At 43.9% G+C, this 18,015-nt stretch overlaps 1 protein-coding gene across 2 annotated transcripts in view; it reads left to right on the plus strand.

Moving 5' to 3' along the window:
- Positions 1-18,015, plus strand: part of rab6ba (RAB6B, member RAS oncogene family a) — a 220,852-nt gene that overhangs the window by 82,778 nt on the left and 120,059 nt on the right. The window contains exon 1 of one of the 2 annotated variants that reach the window (XM_060918334.1): positions 482-501. The exons of the other annotated variant lie outside the window; for it this stretch is intronic. The gene's annotated coding sequence lies outside the window, so the exon portion shown is untranslated. Of the gene's footprint in view, positions 1-481; positions 502-18,015 lie in introns of those variants that run through there. 2 annotated transcript variants of the gene reach the window in all.

The following is an 18,015-nucleotide window of genomic DNA, read 5'->3' on the forward strand; positions in this document are numbered from 1 at the left end:
TGGTCAGGTTTCTTTGTTTGCTTCTTTGTTTTTTGTTAACGATATTACGGGAAAACGGCTGGACCAATCTTCATGAAACTTTCAGGATAGATGGGCATTGGTCTCAAATAGAACCTCCAACATTTTGAGGGTCATCCTGTCAAGGTCACCAAAAAGGTCAAAATTGTTTTTGTTGTGGCTACTGCCTCATATAGAGGCACTTGTCACTATGTCATCGTGCTGTAAAAATGTAAGAGTGTCACAGTCGTGCACTGCGCATGCGCATACATGTGTTCCAATTAAAATGGCCGGTGACTGTATATAATTCGGTTCACCGTTTGAAATAAATAGGCTAGACTAAAGAAATCACTTTCAGGCATGTTTGTGCTTATTACACAGGGAAAGTGCGGTCCACTGAGCTCTCGCGCCGGGCCATTTCTGGGGAATAAGAGTTTGGGTCATGGCGACAGCGCGTGTACGTCAGCCTCGGTTCAGAGGTTTCAGTTTCGAAAACTGTAAGAGGTAAGAGTAGAATAATATAAAGCAGGGGTTTTCAAAGTGTGGGAGAGTCAGTCAGCCCCCCCCCCCCCCCCCCCCCCCAGAGAGCAAATAAACAACAGCGCCCCCCTCCTTACAATTTTTGTTGTTGCTATACTTAATGTTCCATTCATATTTAAAAAAATGGTTGTTGTGCACATTTTTATTTTTTTCTTTTACACATTTTAAACATCTGTTTTTTTTTTTTAAACCTCTTGTTTTACACATTTTAAACATCTCATAGCATCGCTAGCTAGCACCTCTTGGCAGACAACACACTGTGGCAGTGGAGCATCTTCAGATCCAGTCCATGAAAATCCAAACTTTAAATAATCGTGGTGATACTTCCTTTTTTATTTGCTTGGCCCAGACTCTGTCTCCTCACTCACTGTAGCTCTAGGTACTAAAAATCGATCCATTTTGTCTCTGGCAAAGGCTAGCTGAAGTTCGCTAAATGTCCGCAATAGTAACTTATTCTGGTTTATTTTTCCTCACGTTGTGCCCCCCCCGAAGAACTCTGGCGCCCCCTAGGGGAGGCGCACCCCACATTTTGAAAACTGTGGATATAAAGTATAGACACTTGGTATATTTTACTTCTGTGATTGATCGTTTTTGGATTACGCTTCGTTTTTGTGGCTACTGCCTCATACAGTAATATATATATATATATATATATATATATATATATATATATATATATATATGCATGCTATATTTACTGTATGGACATGGTATCAGAAAAAAATTAATTTATTTATAAGCAGTAGCCACATGTACCCATAGGGTACCTATTTTTTTCGGGATATCTTCCTTCATATTCATCGTAAGTGCCACCGGGTGAGGTTTGTTTTGCCTGGGAACACTTATTTTTGTATTTTTTTAGGGGGGGGTCGTCTTCTTTAGGGTTTTTTGGCAGTTGGCAAACCAACTTAAAGGTGCATTACTGCCACCGACAGGGCTGGAGTGTGGAACAGGAGATATGGGGTTGGTGGGTGGGTAACTATATTCTTTTAGCTATTTCTGTTTCTTTTAAAAACTTGATAATTTTTGGGGTTTTGTTTTCGAGTAGGGTTCTTATTTTATCCTTGGGTTGGTTCAGCAACACAGTCCGCCATTTCATTTTTCTCTGCTCACAGTATATGAGCTGATATCCTAGTAGTAGAGTAGCCAATCAGAGTGCACGATTGCTCATAGCCAGTGAATGTGGATAGAATAAAAATATTTATTCAGAAGAAACAGGAAGTTTCAGACAGAAGTCCTTCGTCAGCTGGAACTGTGGCAGTGATGCTGCTGGCTGGCCCATCTAGCAGTGGTAGAGGTGATCAGTCCATCTGTGTTGCTGATGATTTGTACAGACAAGCCTCAAGCAAGCTGGTTTCATAAATTTCTCCACAGGGAGAAGTTTAAATAATAAACAAATAATAAAATAATGAATAAAAATATGTCCTTGTGTGATAATACAAATGTGTGCGTGTGCTCTCTCTCTCTCTCCCTCCCCCATTGGGTGGGTGGGCCAGGCCCACTCTGGTCCCTCTCTGGGATCGGGCCTGCTTTCCTCCGATTCATTGCCCCCTTTTGTCCAGTGTAGCAGTTTGAAAACCTGACATGCTTTGAAAATACACATTTTTAAATCTAAATCGTGATTTGTTAATGGTAGTAAATATTCTACACTCACTGGCCAGTTTATTAGGAACCCCCATCCACCTGCTGTTTTATACAGTTATCCAATCAGCCAATCACTTGACAGCAGCACAATGCATCAAATAATGCAGATACAAATCAATACAGATGTTCACTTCAAACATCAGAATGAGAAAAATTGTGATCTCTATGACTTTCACTGTGGCATGGCTGTTGGTGCCAGATGGACTGGTTTGAGTATTTCAGAAACTGCTGATCTCCTGGGGTTTTCACACAACAGTCTCTAGAGTTTACACAGAATGGTGCAAAAAACAAACAAACAAAAAAACACTTAGTGAGCGACAGTTCTGTGGGTGGAAACGTCTTGTTGATAGAGGTAAGAGGAAAATGGCCAGTTTGGTTTGAACTGCCAGGAAGGATATAGTAACTCATAGCAACTCTTTACAACCATGGTGAGCAGAAAAGCATCTCAGCTTGCAACAACAGAAAACCACATTGGATTCCACTCCTGCAGCCAAGAACAGGAATCATAGAATCAAGAAAGAGTTTCTATTAAAGGGACCACCGAGTGTGTATCAGTTAGCCTAGTAAACTAGACCCACCCGCCTAGCGGCCAAAAATATTTTTGCCTAGCGAATGGGTCTAGCCTTGCACCATATAAACAAAAACACCCCGGGCATCAAATCGTGCCCGCCAATCACAACGCAAGGTTTTTGTTTGGATTCTTTGGGTGGGCTTTTGCAGGAGTGACGACAAAGCTGCGCGACGCTGGAGAAAGCACAACAGGAAAGATGGCTACGGCTAGTGAACAGCGCGCGTTTGACTCCGCTTTGGAATCAGTTTTAGAAGAATTAGACTTGGAGTTTTCGTTGAAACATGAGCAGGAAGAGGCTCTCCGCTCATTCCTTTTCAAGAAGGATGTTTTCGCTGTTTTGCCGACCGGCTATGGCAAAAGTCTGATCTACCAGCTAGCTCCGCTCATAGCCAAAAGGATGGGGCTAGTTTGTGCAGTACGAAGAATTAATAAACAGCTTTGAAACATTACTTTTTGATTGTTTCTTATGTTCCCATTATTTTAAATTTAAGGGAAATTATTTCACCAAACACCACTAAATAAAAACTCTCAAAAACAGTTTAAGCAAACACTTGAAAAAAATAAGTGTATGTTAAGTATGTGGTACAGACTCCAAACTTGTGGTCATTATCTCCAAACTTCTTAATATCTAGAACCTGTTTATTAATTAATACGCATTTTGAAAAATTATTTATTTCAAGGTCTCCCCCACTGTGCACTCTGACTACGTCACAGTCACTGTTGCGCTGATTGGTCAGAGCGTTGGCCTATACGCACAGAGACAGTTTGAAAGACAGCGGGTTGTTCCTCCTACACCTGTCGGAAATGTCTACGGATCGAGGCCAGACTAAATATTCACATTTAGTCTGGCTTGCCAGGCTATGTATCAGTGGTTACCACTCACTGTTCATGGTGTTGGTTGGTTTTTGTGATTGTTCTTTTGGAAATGCTCAGGTCCATTTTGTAACATTGTTCTATCTTGCATTGCATATATCGCCTGGAGCTTTGATTGTGATTTTGGACTCATGTGGCACACTTTCTGAATAAAGCCTTCAGAAAACTCATTCCCGTACTGTGTCTGCTGGAGTCACCATGAGATCTATTAAAACGGTGTGGTTTTATGGCACTCGAGACAACAACACAATTTTCCGCTTGGGGTGGGCGTTAATTCATGTCACTGTTGAGCTCTTTTAATGTAATGTCTGTTAGTTTAGTCTGCTTTATGGTCTTGACCCTTGCACAGGTGTTTGCTAAGGCAGTAAAAGGAAGCTATCCATCTCTGACTCAGAAACATTGATTTTCAACGGCCTTCACTCTCTCAGGGAAATGGCTTTCTCTTATCTGGGTCACACTTTGAGATACTATCACACTTTCCGTTCCATTTTTCCAGTGTAACAAATAACATAGCTGGTCATTCAGCCAGCTTCTAATTGGATTCAGGGCTCTGAGTTCCAACTCAGACATACTGTACAAATGGGACATGCACTGCTTGGATGGGTTTGTGTGTGCATTATGGTGTGGGCCTATGTGTGGCCTGAGACCACCAATTCACACCGCCTCTGTAGCAATACAGATCCGAGCCTGGAGCACTGACCCTAAAAAGTTTTTTTTTTTTTTTTTTTTTAATCTAACTACAGAAAAGTAGGGTACAGCTATTATATATCTTGAGAAGTCAGCAGATAATCATACACGTGATGATGGCAAATCAGGATCCTCTGTTGACTCTGTGTAATTCCTGGCACCCATCCACCATTTTATAACTTCATCAACTAAAGTGAAGTTCATTAGCCTTTGGAGATCTGAGTGAATAATGCTGGAGAGCAAAAAAGAGCTTTTTATGGCCGGGGATATACTTGCTTTTAACTCGGAGTACACTAATACAATATGGCTACCACACATATCCTGTGTATTCCCTAGGGATGAAAGTGAATACGGATACATTATTCAGATTGAACAGATAATGCATCCGAAATGAATATGAATACAATTATGAAAAAAACAGGAACAGCTCTTGGCAGCTGGTGAGGAGTGTTGAAAGTTTCAGCAAAATTTCTACCCCAAGTGCAACTCAAAAATCCACAAAAAGATTTGAAAAGTTTAAAAGAAACATCCAGAAAAGACTGCCTACTTCCAGTTTAAATCTGAATACAAAAACAGATACGAATATTTGAAGCACTAAAGAAATATGGATAACGGCATTGGGTTACAGCCCTAATATCTAAATGTATCCTGTAACACCAGTGCAAATGAGGGGGACAGTATGTGAAGCACCAATAGACATCAATTTCTTTTATTACAAAGATGAGAGAAATATATTCTCTGTCATGGCAAGATTGGTTTTATTGCTTTTTTGATATACACCGTATGGCTAAAAGTATTTGGACACCTGGCCATCTCACTCGAGTGCTTGTTGAATGTCCGATTCCAGATTTATCCTCCTTTCTGCGATGATAACCTCCACTTTCCTAGGAAGGCTTTCCACTACAGCTTGGAGTGTGGCTGTAGGGATTTGTGCTCATTCAAATACAAGAGCATTACTGAGATCAGGCACTGATGTTGGGTGAGAAGGCCTGAGGAGCACTCAGCATTCAGTTCACTCCAAAGGTGTTGACATCAGGGCTCTGTGCAGGCCACTCAAGATCTTCCACATCAAGCTTGGCACGCTATGTTTCCATAGACCTTGCGTAGTGCAGGCGCATGGTCCTCATGGAAGAGGTTTGGGGCTCTGAGTTCGAGTGAAGGAGAAATTGTAATGCTCCAGCATACAAAAACATTGTAGTAATTTGTGTGCTTCCAGCTTTGTGGCAACAGTTTGGAGAAGAACCACATATGGGTGTTATGGTCAGATGTCTTAAAACATTTGGCCATGTAGTATACCATCTATGCTGGAGCTGCTCCGGTGTCATCATAGCCTCCACAACTTCCACCATCTTCACTTTTTACCGAGTTATTCAGAATCAGAGGAAGAGGTGAAAATGTTTCATGGTTTTGGTTTGATTGCTTTAGCGCAGACCTGACTGTGAATGGCACTGTTGTAGTCGAGTCACTAAACCTTGAGTCCGAGTGCAGTCTCGAGCCCCAGTGTTCAAGTCCAAGTCATTAAAGAAAATTTCGAGTCGAGTCTGAAAACAAGACCCCAACCGCACCATTTGACGGTGACTGTTGCTGCCTTTATGTGAAGGCGTCTCTGCTACTGTGTTGGACTAACGTTACTACTTGACTGCCCCATTTTTGTTAATAGGCTACAGATAAAAAGCTTGTTCTTTGCTCAGCAAGCCCTGCCCACTATCAACAGGGCAAATAACATGAGAGAGGGTTAACACTAGCTAGTTCATCGCTCAGCAAGCCCTGCTATCAACAGAGCAATGAACATAGCGTGTCACTTTCTTCTCTGGGTGGAGTCTTACCAAATGACGATTGAAGTTCGAGGTTGTTCCCGTCGTCTCCTCGATAGTTCTTCTACACATAGAACACACAGCAGTGCATTTTTTCCCTCTGCACGAGAAGTCCGTATAAGCAAAGTGGACAATCCTAGGGACATTCTCTCCAGGCATTTTAGTGCCATTAACTTGTTCCTGAACATGACGTATGAACAGGTGAATGTGCATTCTCTTGCATGAAATTAGTATAAAAATCAATGTAGATATAAATACACTATATTGCCAAAAGTATTTGCTCACCCATCCAAATTATCGGGATCAGGTGTTCCAATCACTTCCATGGCCACAGGTGAATAAAATCAAGCACCTAGGCATGCAGACTGTTTTTACAGTTTGGAGCTGGCCCCTTCCTCTTCCAACATGACTGTGCACCAGTGCACAAAGCAAGGTCCATAAAGACATGGGTGACGGAGTCTGGTGTGGATGAACTTGACTGACCTGCACAGAGTCCTGACCTCAACCCGATAGAACACCTTTGGGATGAATTAGAGCGGAGACTGAGAGCCAGGCCTTCTCGTCCAACATCAGTGCGTGACCTCACAAATGCAATTCTGGAAGAATGGTCAAAAATTCCCATAAACACACTCCTAAACCTTGTGGACAGCCTTCCCAGAAGAGTTGAAGCTGTTCTAGCTGCAAAGGGTGGACTGACGTCATATTGAACCCTATGGATTAGGAATGGGATGTCACTTAAGCTCATATGTGAGTCAAGGCAGGTGAGCAAATAATTTTGGCAATATAGTGTATCTTATGCCAAATTATTATGGCATGTTAAAAAATAAAGAAAACATCAGAGTCCTCGTCTCCAATTTATGAGTCCGAATGCAGTTAATGTATGAGTCCGAGTCATCAGTGCTTAAGTCAAGTCACGAGTCCTTAAAATTAGGGCACAAGTCGGACTCGAATACTACAAGCCTGACTAATGGACAGCTTTTAAACCTCAAGGTGTATGAAGGATACACATGTGAGTATATGAATAAGGGCACTTGCATAGCTGCAGTGTACACAGTCACTGGTCAAGAATAACACCAGCTTGTATGACTAAGGAACAGTAACATATTGACTATTTTAAAAGATGTTACTACATTTAAATTTACATAATATATTTTACAGTACTGGTCAAAAATTTGGACACGCTTTCAAATTCAATGGATTTCTTAATTCTTATTAATTAAAACACTTCATATCTTAAAGTAATGATGGATGTCGTTTCTCTTTACTTAGTTGAGCAGTTCTTGACATAATATGGATTAGTACAGTTGTGGAATAGGGCTGTTTACTGTATGTTTATTATTTACTATTTACTGTTTGATCCCAAACATATGAAGCTGGTTAAGATAATGTCAGTAGTGTGCAAAGAGTCATCAAGGTATACAGTGGCTACTTTGAAGAGACTAAAATATTAAACGTAATTTTTTTTAAACACACTTTTTTTTTTGTTGTTGTTAACCACATAATTCCATACATGTTCCAGATGTCATTTTATAGTTTTTATATCTTCAGTATTGTTTTACAAAGTACAGAAAAACCTGTGAATGAGTAGGTGTGTCCAGACTTTTGAGTGGTACTGTATATTTTCAGTATTTCCTAGACACACTTTCTGCGATTAGTTAGTTTAGAGTCTCCATTAAATCCTGTCCTTATGCTAGTGCAAATAGTTCAGGGCCTAAAATTAATATCAAGCTAAAACATCATTAGAGGAGTTAATAAAGTAAGCAATTTTTTCCCACTGCTTTACCAGTCGTTTATTTTTATAGCACTTTTAACAATAGACATTGTCGCAAAGCAGCTTTAGAGAAATATAAAGACTTTTTAAACATGAGCTAATTTTATCCCTAATTTATCCCCAATGAGCAAGCCTATGGTGACAGTGGCAAGGAAAAACTCCCTCAGACGACATGAAGAAACCTCAAGAGGAACCAGACTCAAAAGGGAACCCATCCTCATTTGGGTGATAACAGACAACATGACTATATAACATTAACAGTTTTAACATGAAGTCAGTTTCGTTGATGTTATAAACTCTTCATTGATGGAAACTTGAGTGCAAAACTGTTCATGACAACTGCAGTCCTAAAGTTAGCAAGTCAACTGTAGTCCTCAGCCATAAAAGCATTACTGTAAGTGTCCAGAGCATCTTCCAAGTGTGACTTTCAACTGTCCATATGGGGCCGTCCTCCACAGGAGCGACGTGATGAGACTCCTACCAGACGTAGGGCATCAGGATGGATCAGGCAGGTCTGAGGAGCAGAAGACGTCAGCATCTCGATCTCAGGATTGACATGCAACTCAGAGGGACAGATGGCGGGGAGGGTACCTGTACATGATGGTTAACAAAACTTTACTCCACTAGTTGGACAGTAAGCTAGTATGATGATGTACTTCGAAGAAACGAGAGGCCCAGTTAAAAACCACACTCCACTCCTGGCTACAATTTCATTATTTATGCTACAAGTGACACCCTGTAGTGTCCTGTGTGATGCACACTTCTCAGTCATGAAGGGCAAGTGACTGGCGGCCATCACTGGCTGGTACCTCCTGTGGCCAGCTGCCACTTGAAGATTGAACCCTTTCTGGGGCTCAGTGACAGAATCACAGCAGAGTGAGATGAAAAAACTCGAGGCTCTTCATCACTTCCACATCACCCATCCTCTCTAATGAACCGCTCCCTCTGCCTTAATGGCTGTAACTCTCTTGGAATAACAGTCCTCTAACTGTGCTCCATGTTCATCTCTTTTAGTTCACTGTGAATGTGTTTCATAGTCCATGGTACAAGGTAAGCAAAGCACTGCAGAAAAGAAAACAGCAATGGCAAAGAGAGAGATCAGGAAATGGTAACTGTCTCCATGGATACATCTGAGACATTCTGTATTCTGCGTTGCTCATAGTTTTCTGTGCCATCGTTCTGCAGTCTAAGCGTGTCGCATTTCTTTACTGGAATAAAGTGTAGTGCAGGTGCACAAATGCAAACATGTTTAACCTTCAACTCATTTACTCAGTGAAAGACTTTGTGTGAACCTTTGTTTCTAAACGTGTACAGATATTGATAAGTAAGAGGATGTTCATTAGCATAATCTTTAATTACCACATTAAATGATATCCAGACAGATACAGGAACAAAAGGAGGACCTAAATGAAGATAATTAGTCAGACTGATAAGTGCTCTTTTGGATAATATATTTTAATTAACAGTGCTGTGGGTGGGGGCGGCACGGTGGTGTAGTGGTTAGCGCTGTCACCTCACAGCAAGAAGGTCCGGGTTCGAGCCCCGTGGCCGGTGAGGGCCTTTCTGTGCGGAGTTTGCATGTTCTCCCCGTGTCCGCGTGGGTTTCCTCCGGGTGCTCCGGTTTCCCCCACAGTCCGAAGACATGCAGGTTAGGTTAACTGGTGACTCTAAATTGACCGTAGGTGTGAATGTGAGTGTGAATGGTTGTCTGTGTCTATGTGTCAGCCCTGTGATGACCTGGCGACTTGTCCAGGGTGTACCCCGCCTTTCGCCCGTAGTCAGCTGGGATAGGCTCCAGCTTGCCTGCAACCCTGTAGAACAGGATAAAGTGGCTAGAGATGATGAGATGAGTGCTGTGGGTTCATTTTGAGGTGATTTGTACACAGCTGACAGACAGACATCCATGGTACAAACACTTTGGCCTGAAGTAAAAAAAAAAAAACGAACAAAAAAACGATAATCAAATGAGACAGAAGATGTAGATATTACAATGGTTCAATGTTTCAATCATTTATTAGCTAGCCCAGTCATCAAGTGAGCTCTAATGTACAGTTTTCCCAGAAAGCTAATTAACAGCTGGAAAATGGTAGCTAATGTGATTAAACCCCAAACTATGACGAGCTAGTTAGCTCGCTAAGAACGTTCATACAAACACGGAAATGAGTGAGGAGTTAAATTCCTGTGGAGTGGATGATTCGGAGTTGCTGTAGTCTTTCATTTACCCTGATAACGTGCACTATCATATTTGCTTTTTCTCTCCAAACTGACTGCAAGTCTTTGGTTAACATTTTGGCTGTGAGCTTTGGTTTTAACTAGTGGTGTCACATGAAATAAAATACATGTTATTCCTGTCTTTTTGCATCATTATTTTTACTTAACAGTGCAGCACTAATTGCATGTGATGTATTTTGCTCAGTTTAGTCACGGTTTCTGCATTACCTCGTCTCGTCTTGTCTTCCGCTTATCTGGGGCCGGGTCTCAGAGGCAGCAGTCTGAGCATGGAAGCCCAAACTTCCCTTTCCCCAGACACCTCGGCCAGCTCCTCGGGAAGAACACCAAGGCGTTCCCAGGCCAGCCGAGAGACATAGTCCCTCCAGCGTGTCCTGGGTCTTCCCCGGGGCCTCCTCCCAGGGGGACATGCCTGGAACACCTCCCCAGGGAGGCATCCAGGAGGCATCCAAAAGAGATGCCCGAGCCACCTCAGCTGATTCCTCTCGATGTGGAGGAGCAGCGGCTCTACTCCGAGCTCCTCCCGAGTGACTGTGCTTCTCACCCTATCTCTAAGGGAGCGCCCAGCCACCCTGCGAAGGAAACTCATTTTGGCTGCTTGTATCCGCGATCTTGTTCTTTCGGTCATTACCCAAAGCTCATGACCATAGGTGAGAGTCGGAACGTAGATCGACCAGTAAATCGAGAGCTTCGCCTTTTGCCTCAGCTGCTCCTTCACCACGACGGACCGGTAAAGTGACCGCATCACTGCGGAGGCCACACCGATTCGCCTGTCGATCTCACGCTCTATCCTTCCCTCACTCGTGAACAAGATCCCGAGATACTTAAACTCCTCCACTTGAGGCAGAACTTCTCCACCAACCTGGAGAGGGCAAGCCACCCTTTTCTGGTCGAGAACCATGGCCTCGGACTTGGAGGTGCTGATTCTCATCCCAGCCGCTTCACACTTGACTGCAAACCGCCCCAGTGCATGCTGAAGGTCATGGTTTGAAGAAGCCAACAGGACATCATCATCTGCAAAAAGCAGAGATGAGATCCTGTGGTTCCCAAACAGGATTCCTTCCGGCCCCTGGCTGTGCCTAGAAATTCTGTCCATAAAGATTATGAACAGAACCGGTGACAAAGGGCAGCCCTGCCAGAGTCCAACATGCACTGGGAACGGGTCTGACTTACTGCCGGCAATGAGGACCAGACTCCTGCTCCGTTCGTACAGGGACCGGACAGCCCTTAGCAAAGAGCCCCGAACCTCATACTCTTGAAGTACCCCCACAGAATACCACAAGGGACACGGTTGAATGCCTTCTCCAGATCCATAAAGCACATGTTGGGCAAACTCCCATGAACCCTCGAGCACCCTATGAAGGGTATAGAGCTGGTCCAGTGTTCTGTGACCAGGACGAAAACCGCATTGTTCCTCCTGGATCCGAGGTTCGACTATTGGCCGAATTCTCCTCTCCAGTACCCTGGAGTAAATCTTCCCTGGGAGGCTGAGAAGTGTGATTCCCCTATAATTGGAGCACACTCTCTGGTCCCCTTTCTTAAAAAGAGGAACCACCACTCCAGTCTGCCACTCCAGAGGCACTGTCCCCGACTGCCACGTGATGTTGCAGAGGCGTGTCAGCCAAGACAGCCCCACAACATCCAGAGACTTGAAATACTCAGGGCGGATCTCATCCACCCCCGGTGCCTTGCCACCGAGGAGCTTGCTAACCACCTCAGTGACTTCGGCTTGGGTAATGGATGAGTCCACCTCTGAGTCATCAGCCTCCACTTCCTCAATGGAAAACGTGACGGTGGGATTGAGGAGATCCTCAAAGTATTCCTTCCACCGCCCGACAATGTCCCCAGTCGAGGTCAACAGCTCCCCACCCGCACTGTAATCAGTGTTGGCAGAGTACTGCTTCCCCCTCCTGAGGCGCCAGACGGTTTGCCAGAATTTCTTTGAGGCTGACCAATAGTCCTCCTCCATGGCCTCACCGAACTCCTCCCAGTTCCGAGTTTTTGCCTCCGCAACTGCCCGAGCTGTGGCACACCTGGCCTGCTGATACCCGTCAGCTGCCTCAGGAGTCCCGGAGGCAAACATGGTCCAATAGGACTCCTTCAGCTTGACAGCATCCCTTACTTCCGGTGTCCACCACCGGGTTCGGGGATTGTCACCACGACAGGCACCAGAGACCTTGCGGCCACAGCTCCGAACAGCCGCGTCGACAATGGAGGCAGAGAACATGGTCCACTCAGACTCAATGTCCCCCGCCTCCCTCGGAAGCTGGGAGAAGCTCTCCCGGAGGTGGGAGTTAAAGACCTCCCCAATAGAGTGCTCGGCCAGACGTTCCCAGCAGACCCTCACTATATGTTTGGGCCTGCCAGGTCTGTCCGGCTTCCTCCTCCACCAACGGATCCAACTCACCACCAGGTGGTGATCAGTTGACAGCTCAGCCCCTCTCTTCACCCAAGTGTCCAAGACATGGGGCCAGAGATCCGATGAAACGACAACAAAGTCGATCATCGACCTCCGACCTAAGGTGTCCTGGTGCCACATGCGCTTATGGACACTCCTATGCTGGAACATGGTGTTCGTTATGGACAAACCGTGACTAGCACAGAAGTCCAATAACAAAACACCACTCGGGTTCAGATCGGGGAGGCTGTTCCTCCCAATCACGCCCCTCCAGGTGTCACTGTCGTCGCCCACATGAGCATTGAAGTCCCCCAGTAGAACAATGGAGTCCCCAGTCTGAGCACCTCTCAGTACCCCTCCCAGGGACTCCAAGAAGGCCGGATACTCTATATTGCTATTCAGCTCGTAGGCACAAACAACAGCAAGAGCCCTCTCCCCAATCCGAAGGCGCAGAGAGGCGACCCTCTTGTTCACTGGGGTAAACTCCAACACATGGCGGCTGAGCTGGGGAGCTATAAGCAAGCCCACACCAGCCCGCCGCCGTTCACCATGGACGACTCCAGAGAAGTGGAGAGTCCAGCCCCTCTCTAGGAGCTGGGTTCCAGAGCCCGAGCTGTGCGTTGGAGGTGAGCCCGACTATCTCTAGCCGGTACCTCTCAACCTCCCGCACAAGCTCGGGCTCTTTCTCCCCCAGCGAAGTGACATTCCATGTCCCAACAGCTAGCTGCTGTGTTCGGGGATCAGGTCGTCGAGGCCCCTGCCTTCGTCTGCCACCCAATCCACACTGCACCAGCCCCCTACGGCTACCTCTGTGGGTGGTGAACCCACAGGAGGTCGGGCCCACATTACCGCTTCGGGCTGAGCCTGGCCGGGCCCCGTGGGCAAAGGCCCGGCCACAAAGCGCTCGCATACGAGCCCCAACCCCGGGCCTGGCTCCAGGGTGGGGCCCCGGCTGCGCCATACCGGCCGACATCATGGTCCTTGATCGATTTGTTATCCATAAGGGGTTTTGGTGAACTGCTCTTAGTCTGGCCCGTCACCTAGGACCTGTCTGCCTTGGGAGACCCTAACAGGGGCGTAATGCCCCCAACAACATAGCTCAACATTCAAGCACACAAACCCCTCCACCACAATAAGGTGGCGGTTCTAGGAGGGGCTCTGCATTACCATTTCCTAAAAATAAAAAAAATGTTCATTTAAAAGTAGACGGCCTTTTGATTTCATAAAATCAGTGAAATTTAATTCTGTCTGAAATTTAGTCATTGTGATGTATGTTTATTTCTGTAATATCTTTAAAAAAATAAAAATAAATAAACCAAGCCATTCTGTGGCTGGGCAGTTATTTAATTTGAGAGGATTCCCTAACAAATAATGTGCATGAAATCTCTCACTTTGTGCAGTCAAGCAGACGGAAGAAGTCCGTGTGCGCATGCACAGGTTTACCTTGGCTGTGCACTGATAATTACATCATTCTGTCGCTAAACGGACAGCTGATCACACCAAGGTGCTCGCTGACTGTTAATATTTATTATTTTGGTCCTGCATTTCCGTTCGTTTGCAATATAATGTCTTTTCTTCTTGCTTTCCGTTACTGTAGTCACTCTTTTATGTTTCATTCACACACTCGTGTCCTCCCGTTCCCTCTCCTGTTACAGATTTGTATCCCACAATGCCTTGCATGACCGGGGAAAGCCCACCACGTGATGCATGGCGTAGTATCTTGAATTGGGTCATGGTGAAGCAGGAAAAAATAGCAGAGAATTTAGGGCCATGTGGTCCTAAATTGTTCTATTTAAAAAAAAAAATAAATAAACCACTAATAAAATTGGAAATCTAATTTGAATTCAGTAGCTTTCAGTCCACTAAACAAAAATAATTGGGTGTCCGGGAATATTCTTTTTACGACCTACACTTGAAAAATCTGAAAGGCAGTCTAGCTTTAAATAATCTTGTCGATAATCCTTACAAACTATAACTGTTATTTATTAACTTGTAAAGAGTAGTTACTACCAGTGCCCCAGATGTGCCCATGATATTCAGAAATAAATAGCTCTCACTAGTATTGTCATAATACCATGCCATTCAAAGCAGTTTTTTCATGGTACGCTGTGTGGTCAAAAGTTTGTGGACACCTGATTACCACAGCAATATGTGGTTCTTCCCCTAACTATTGCCTCAAGTTGGAAACGCACAATTGGATAGAATGTCTCTGTTTACTGTTGCAGTACAGTTTCCCTTCAATGGAACTAAAAGCTCTAATCTAAACCTGTTCCAGCATGACCATGCCCCTGTACACAAGACAAGGACTATGGAGACATGGTTTGTGTGCAAGAACTCGAGTGTCCTGCACAGAGCCCTGACCTCAACCCCACTGAAAACCTTTCGGATGAACTGGAATTTAAAAAAAAAAAAATGGTTTGTGAAAGTCAATTTTTTTTCTTTCCTTTTTTTCTTTCTCTCATAAACAAAACGCAATTTTAACCACCATGTAAGCAAGCATTCTACTAAAAACTGATTACCTGGACATGACATCATCTGCTTGTCCTGGGGCCCTGGGTTAGTGATTAATCCGCCTTGCATGTAAGTGTTGTCTTATTTATTATGGCTTTTTTAAATTATTTATTTATTTGTTTCTTATTATAGAAATTGTTGGGCCATAATGGCAAGGGTAGAAAAGCAGGCACCAGTGTAATAATAATTCTGCTATTATTATGGCCAACAGCTACAGTGCTGAAACAGGTGGAGAAGCACAGGGCGCTGGATGGTTATTTTCTCGCCAAAATTGCTTTTGTGTTTCTGTTTGCCACAACCCCCTTCATACTGCAGCCTCAAGGCCAAAGCATTATTTTCCTGTCCCATTTCTTTCACCCAATTTTGTGAATGTACATCATTGTCACCACAGAACATTAAACAGAGAACAAAATGGCTACTACACCCAACTACTAAATACCTAAATATACCTGACTGAAATATTTTGTCTGTAATAAATAAGAACAAATAACTATAGAACACACAAATCAATTGATCTGTGCAGTAACCGAGTTGGGTTTTTGTCCATAGTGTTAAAGTAGTTTGTAGTAATCATGTGATGAGGATGTGTGGACTGGAAGGCTGATGGTCGGTTACTGTCCATGCAAAAGAATCATTCATTTGTAGATGCGATTGTACATTTGTACATCTAGTATCTCTGGAATGAATAGCATTACTTTGTTTTACAGTGAAGGCTGGTGGGGATATTAGATAGGAGGACTGAAAAAATGAATGCCTATCAACAACGCAACAATGAAACTGCTCGGGCTGAGCATTCTCATTTTGTAATCCAGTTGTTTCTCTTTGTTGATTTTTGCTAGTCTGCGGTCTCTCCATCCCCCCCCCACCCCTTTAAATTGCTCAAAATGATTGCCACTGAGCAAATTTTCTTTCAGAAAGAATCATATCCTAACTCACAGATGCAGTGAAGCTTGAAGGCATCTGTGGGTAGTTTTTGACGAGAAAATGAGCTCGCTTAGAGAGTGCTGTTTGATCCAGAAGGAAAGTCTCAGGAGAGACTCTCAAGCTGCTTTTCTGTCTCAGTGGAGCTCGAACAAACGACACATTTGAGTTCCTCTCCACTTCACTGCATCACAGTCAGTGAGAAAGCTTGAACATGAACTCTATTACCTCGAATGTGAAGGAAGAGCTAATAGACATGCTCGCACCTGCAGAGCATTCTGATGCCCCTTGTGGTGAGAGGTGGAACTGCATGGCAAATGTTCAGTAGGCTTCCCTGATGGATCTTAAAGCAAGTCACACGAGCTTATATAACCGTCTGATTTTGTTTCAAGCTGGTTTCAAATGGACAGCATGGTAGTCATGTTAAAGTAAAACAATCGTTGAATAATAACTTAATGATTCCTCTTGTAGCCAAAACACAAAATGAGAGTGGTGTATTTTATTTAATAATATTTCAGAACATGCATTGCTCCAACTCCTACTCCATGGTTTGTGTTTGTGCCTTTTCCAAGAATTACTTAAGTCCTCCCCAGCTCGTGTTCTCACAGATCTCATTATCCATTCTCAAGCGATGTTCTGCTAATGGCTAAGCTTGGAGGAAGGCTGAAACATGGTCTTGCGAACACACAATTTATCAGAGGAAATGTTACCCACTGAATTGGGCCATCCCTCTCCTATCGAGCATGGGTGATTAACTGAAAAAATGTCATGTGCCCTCCTACTTCGCTAAGTGACACGATATTAAATATTTAACAGGACTAAAATTAGATGCCTGCTGCTCTGCCATCCATCAGTAGCGCAGTATGAGCTCTTTGTGCCTCCAGACTCCATGAAGATGGCCCTAAGAGAGAAGACTGGGGCGGCGACATTGTCAGGACTTTTCATTGTTATGAAGCATGACTTTCCCACCTGCCTCAGAAGGATTTTTATTTTAAATTGAGTTTTGTTACTCAGGAAAACTCAACTATTTCACTTCAATTTTTGCTGTTATTACTCCTCTCGAACTCGTGAGCGAGGATGAAAAAGCCGACTGGGCTAAATGCTCAAAACACAGAGCTGCTCGTATTTAAAGGTAGCGATCTGTAAGGATTCTTCCATTGCTTTCCTGTCCTCTTCCTCTCAGCATTCTCTGCTTGACTGCTCTTCTGGTAAGCCATTATCTCCCCACTGTGAGCACCACACCCTGAGAAACACACACGCGCACTTCACCCAAGATCAATAGTCATGCTCTGTTTGAAAGAGCAGCAAGGCACAGCTAAAATCATACTTTTGTGTTTATTCAAAAGCTTTAGATGAACCCTGCTTCAGTCCTGTGTGCTATGAAACCGGGACAGACCTGTGTGTCTTTGGCAAATTAGCATTTAAATGACTTGTGACCTGCAGCTGTGTGGCATCGCTAACACACTGTGAAGTTCTGTGAGTGACGAGAAATCCAGCTCTCAGCCTGTAATTCATCTGAAGCTCTAAACAAACTACCTGTGTGTGTGTGTGTGTGTGTGTGTGTCATGATTACCATGATATCTCAGAAAAGCATATTACCACATAATTTATTACAATATTAGATGTTATATCATATTTTCCACCCCTTAATTATTGTGATTGCCGAGTGTCAGCAAACAAGAAAAATGAGACACACAGCACCACTGTCTTGCAGTTGTTGTACCACATTTTTCCCTATAATTTCTGTTTTGATATGTATACGTACGTGTGTGTGTGTGTGGGGGGGGGGGGGGGGGTCATTCTAGAATTTGGGGTACATTTCATGTCTCTGAGATAAACCATTTGTTATTTTCCACAAAAGAAATCTTTATTGACTCAGTTTTGAAGAGTAATGCAAATTATGACAAACTTTCATCAATAGAGATGCTTGATGTACATTTTAGACCCGATTTATCCATAAAACATTAACTAAATGACTCCCCCCCCCCCCCCCCCCACATTATTGGCTGTCTTCAACTATTGATTCATACAATCAACTTGAAACAAAGTGATTCAGTCT

This window comes from Neoarius graeffei, chromosome 4, assembly GCF_027579695.1.
Source record: "Neoarius graeffei isolate fNeoGra1 chromosome 4, fNeoGra1.pri, whole genome shotgun sequence".
NCBI lineage: Eukaryota > Metazoa > Chordata > Actinopteri > Siluriformes > Ariidae > Neoarius > Neoarius graeffei.